The sequence below is a fragment of the Arachis ipaensis genome, chromosome B08 (genome assembly GCF_000816755.2).
Source record: "Arachis ipaensis cultivar K30076 chromosome B08, Araip1.1, whole genome shotgun sequence".
Lineage (NCBI taxonomy): Eukaryota > Viridiplantae > Streptophyta > Magnoliopsida > Fabales > Fabaceae > Arachis > Arachis ipaensis.
In genome coordinates this window covers 34,066,290-34,071,920 of record NC_029792.2, presented here as the reverse complement: position 1 = coordinate 34,071,920, position 5,631 = coordinate 34,066,290, and positions in this window count along the sequence as shown.

Below are 5,631 nucleotides of genomic sequence, written 5' to 3'. Positions count from 1 at the left end.
TTAATATTTTTAAAGCATAGGAAACATGTTTTTCACATATATCACATAATAAGGAAGGAAAAGTAAAACCATGCAATTTACATGAATAAGTGGGTGAAGGATTGAATAAATCACTTAAATTGAGCACAAAATACATCATAAAATATGGGTTTATCAACCTCTCCACACTTAAACAATAGCATGTCCTCATGCTAAATCCAAGAGAAAGGGTAAAGTTAGAATGGTGGAATCTTATGCAATGCAATCTATTCTAAATGCAAGCTACCTACATGAATCATGCAATTTTAATTGATATCCACCTATATATATAAAGCTTACATGTGGTTAATTTGTTTCATATTTTCAAGGAATCATATATGCATAGCCAAACCTAGATCATGTTAAAGCACTTTCACAATTGAGTTGGGTAAAAATATTTCACAAACTTGCAAGACAATTAACAATTAAATCTGAATATATGGAGATGCGCTATTGAACCCTCACTGGATTTTGTGTTTACTCTCTAGTCACTCAGTGTTTATTAGGTTAATCACTCTATTCTTTTTCTATCCTTGCTTTCTAAAGCTTTGTTCTTCATCTAACCAATCAACAAATATTGAATACAGACATACAAAAATCATGAGATCTTTCTCAAGGTTGTAATGGAGTAAGGTAAGGGTAAGGGTATATATAAGGCTAAGTGAGCTAACAAAGTGAATCCTTGATTAGTCTAAAATCTCACCTAACATATAAATTAAGATGCTTTACCTAGCTACCCAAATTTTTCCATTTTATTACATACTCATGTACTAACTTTACCTTGATTTTCACCTTATGTGCATTGATTTCTTCAATAAGCTTATTATTGGGGTAATTTTGTCCCCTTATTTATTTAACTAAAAGGATTTTTTTGATACATAAACAGAACATATATCAATGCACATGGTGTTTTTAATTTAAATTTGTTTCATATGAGCATGCTCCCAAAATTCTTATTACTTTATTGAATTAATCCTTTCCTATCAACCCATGTTTCCATGTTTTCCCACACTTAGTGTGTATCACAATTTCTATCTTAAGCTAACCAAGGATTCAACTTGGAATTTTTAATTTGTTTTTCTGCTTAAGGCTAGTAATGTGGTCATAGAATAAGAGGGGATTTAAAAGGCTCAAGGGGGCTAACAAGGGTGATGTAAAAGGTAAGCTTATTTGGGATAAGTGAGGAAAAATTCAAATGATGGCCTCAATCATCTCTTGGTATGTATCTATATTCTATATTGGATAAATAGATTGAAACAAAGTAAAGATCACCAGAATAAAAAAGAAGGGCGAACACACAAGAATGAAATAATTATGGTTAAATAATATAACCATACAATTAAGCTCAAAAACTCACAGGTTGTGTATTTTTTGGCTCAAAAACCATATATCAGTTATGTATGTCATGCAAGTAGAAATCAAGAGTTCTCATTATTCTCAATGTGAATCTGAGGGTGGCTCTTAAAATCTTAGTGTTCTTCCTTGAAAAATGTTGTGTAAATTAACCAACATTTATTGCTATATATATACAGTGTGTGGATTGTTGTGATTCTGTTATACTAAAGTTTCTAGTTTACTTTTTTTTATTTTCGATTAATCCAAATTATCATATATTAAAAGGGTAAACTAAACTAATTAATCTATATGTTCTATATCACAACTTAATAACTAAAATTGCAACTAGACTAAACTAAATATCTAATATATAGACTAAAGTGCAAAATGCGGAAATACAGTAAAAATACAGCAAAAGAAAAGTGTGCAAGTACTGAAAGATAAAAATAAATCCAAAAATATAGAAAAATAAGCAAAATAGGATAAAAAGAGTCTGAAAAGTGGTTCACCAAAATAAAGTACGCCAGAGATGGCGACCTCCCCACACTTAAATAATAGCATCGTCCTCGATGCTCACTCAAGCTGGGTGTGAGAAGTGTCATCTCCGGAAGGATGGGCAGTGGGTGTCTCTATGGTGGTCTGAGGCTCTGTAGTCTAAGGTAGTGGCTGAGGATCTGCCTGCTGAAGTGGAGGCTCTGACTGTAGAGAAATCTCTGGGTCTGTGGGCTGTATCTGCTGTGGCTCCTCATGCTGTGGCGTAGCCTGCTCCGGTCCTGCCTGCTCAGCCTCTCTCTGTGCAGTCTCCTCGTGATCGTCTGCCTCTGCATCAGATGTCTCAGAAGAGGTGTCAGGCTCGGAGGGAATGTCGCCGCCGGATCGGATCATGAACTTTAAGTGCTCATAGCGTCACTTGCTGCGACGCTCCATACAATCCAGGCGTGCGAAGAGTCGGTGCACGAGATGATAAATGGGCTCGGGAGCAGCTGGAGGTGCTGTGGTGGTAGCTGGGGCAGTCGATGCTGAAGGGCAGCAGAGGATGTGGCTGCCTCACCGAAGGCAGTAAAGAATGGAGGTCTGTAGCCCAAAGCCTGAAACTTCCTGCTGTGAGGGATGATCTTCTTGCAGTCCGCGGCGGTTTGCTTTTCATTTGCCAGCTCCCAGGGCACCTCAGCTCGGCGGCCGAGCTGAGTGATCAAGTATGGAAAAGGAAGGGTGCCTCTGCTATGGACTCTGGCCATGTAATACCGGATAAAGCGGGACAGATATAAGTCCTTTCCCTCCATCACACACCAGATGAGGGTAATCATAGCAGCTGGGAGCTCTGTCTCATGAGTGCTTGGCATCACGTAGTTACTCAGAATTTGATGCCAAAGCCGAGCCTCATCATTCAGATAGATAAGCTTGATTCCCTTAGGCATCACTGTATTCTTTTCCATGACCCATGGGATAGTAGGATCAAGGGCTATTCTCTGCTTGACTGCATCCTAGTCAAATCTCATGAATCTCATATCCTCTTCAGCCTTTTGGTACCCATCCGGCTGATCTGACTTAGGCTGAAGCTGGAGGATATCCTCAATGGCTTCCTCAGTAACTAGAATTTGCTTCCCTCTGAGTTGGACTGCATCCAGGGTCGTTTTGAAATAGTTATAGTAGAATTCTCGGACCCAGGATGAGTTAACTTCAGTCAAGTTCCTTTCCAAGAAGAACCAGCCTCTCTGTTTTATCTGATCTGAGGTGTATTGTTGTAGTTCTTCTGGAAGTTTGAGTGTTCTTTCCAGGTATAGGTTCCTGGAAGTGGCAAAAACTGGATACTTTAGCTCACAGCATCTGTTTGCAAATTTGACTTGATCTGTGGCAGTGAGGAGCTGGTCGGCCTTTTCCTGCGGGGTAAAGTTCTTTTCCCGCTAGGAATCGTCGTGAAGGATATCCAGGATAGAGGTAGAAGATTCTCCTCTTTTCCGTTTGCCTGTAGTTGCCTTGCCTTTTCCCTTACTTTTGGGATCAGACATCCTGAAAAGTAGAAGTAGCAGGATATAATTGAAGAACTAAAGCAGGAAAATAAGTAAGCAAGTAGGTTTTTGTCAATGTAAGCATAAAGGCAAAAGAGCAATAGAAGCAGGAAATGAGTTAAATATATGTACATTTTGGATTGTATTCGAGTTAAAAGTCTGAGAGGAAAAATCACAATCTAAAATATAATAGAAGTGGAATTCAAGTTAATTAGGAAAAACAGTAATCATGCCTTGAGTTAGAAAGTTAAAGTAGTTAGGTAAAAGCCAAAAAGAGAAGTTAGAAAGTTAAACTGGTTAGGAGTTAAAAAGGAAGTTAGAGTGAGTGGCATGAGAATGGTTTCCTAGTTACCAAGAAATTCACAAACTTAAAGAACAATCAACTCATATTCAAGCAAGGATTGCAGTTTATTGATAAAGTAAGTGTAAAAGGAAAGTTAAGTGAACTAATTAATTTGATCCTCAAGTCCTAGTCAACTCCTATGCAAAGACTAGAGTTATTGGAGTACAAATTAACCAGCAGAGAATTCCAATTTCGATCGACAGCTGAGTTTGATAACTCAAGTGTTATTAATCACTTAACCAAAGCCAAAAGGGGAAAATATCTTAAATTAAATTAAAAGCATTCATAAATAAAATAAAGCAAAATCAAATCTGAAATACCTCAAATAACATTAAATAGAATATTCAAATCTTGACATAAAAAGGTTCGTAAGCTAAATTGGAATATTAACAAGTAAAAGCATTGTAATAAATAAAAATAGAAGAGAAATATTAATTAAAGGAAAATATTGAACCTGGTATTGGAGTAATAAAAATAAAAGGAATCCTAATCCTAAAACCTAAGAGAGAGGAGAGAACCTCTCTCTCTAAAAACTACATCTCAACCTAAAAATTGTGAATATTGTATCTATCATTTGTTGTTATTTGATTCCTCTATTCTCTGGTTTATATTCTGTGTTTCTGACTTGGATTTGGGCAAAAAAAAAGGGTCCAAAAATTGCTGGGGCATTTTCTGCAGATTCCTATACGTGGCGTCTGTCACGCGTTCGCGTCATCTAGGAGTTTTCCTTGTCACGCATACGCGTCGGTCACGCGTACGCGTCATTTGCGTTCTGCTCAAGGCGCGCGTCCGTCTCATCCACGCGTTCACGTCGATAGCTTTTTGTGCTAGGCACGCATTCGCATCGTCCATGCGTTCGCGTCGCTGCCTTTTCTTCAAAACTCCATTTTTGTGCTTTCCTTCCATTTTTGTATGTTTCCTTTCTGTCCTCTAAGCCATTCCTGCCTTATGAGACCTGAAAATACTTAACACACAAATCACAGCATCAAATGGTAATAAAGGGTAATTAAAATTAATATTTTTAAAGCATAGGAAACATATTTTTCACATATATCACATAATAAGGAAGGAAAAGTAAAACCATGCAATTTACATGAATAAGTGGGTAAAAGATTGAATAAATCACTTAAATTGAGCATAAAATACATCATAAAATATGGGTTTATCAAATCTCTTTGATGATGTCGTCCTTTTTTGTATTAAACTGAGTATATGAATCATAACGAGGAGTTAGCTTAAAAGTCTTCTTGCTGTCTCGAGTTTTGACGTCGTCTTTGTTAAGGTGAGGTTTTTCTGATTTCCGAGCTTGGCGGAGCTTCTCAATCTCCATCTGGCCCTTGGCTTTCTCACGGAACTCAGCGAGTGTTTTCGACTTAGCAACCATGATTGCTTCTTGAAATTTTCCTGGTCGAAGTCTGCTCTTGATGGCATGTAAATGCACTTTGGAATGAAGATCTGGTATTGTGATGGCGACCTTTGTAAAACGGGAGATATAGTCCTTCAAGATTTCGTTCTGACCTTGTTTGATTGTATTCAGGTAGTTAGAATCATGTAGGTAGATTGAAGAAGCAGCAAAGTGATCTTTAAAAAGTTTTGCGAGTTCCTAAAAACGAGAAATAGAATCTACAGGCAAAGAACAAAACCAATCAAGTACAGGACCGTCTAAAAAGGTAGGAAAACAACGACATAAAATAGGGTCGGATGCACCATTTACTATCATTATAGATCGGAACTTCTTGACATGCTTCTTTAGGTTGCCTAACCCATCATAAGGGGTTAAGGTCGGCAACAGAGTGAACCTTTTAGGCATTTGAAAGTTCATGATATCAGCGGTGAATGGCCCAACAACATTGTCAGATTTGTTCTCTTCGTCAGTGTGCCGAGCTTCCTCGTGTTGCTGAGTTTCGAAAACATGCGTTGGATCAG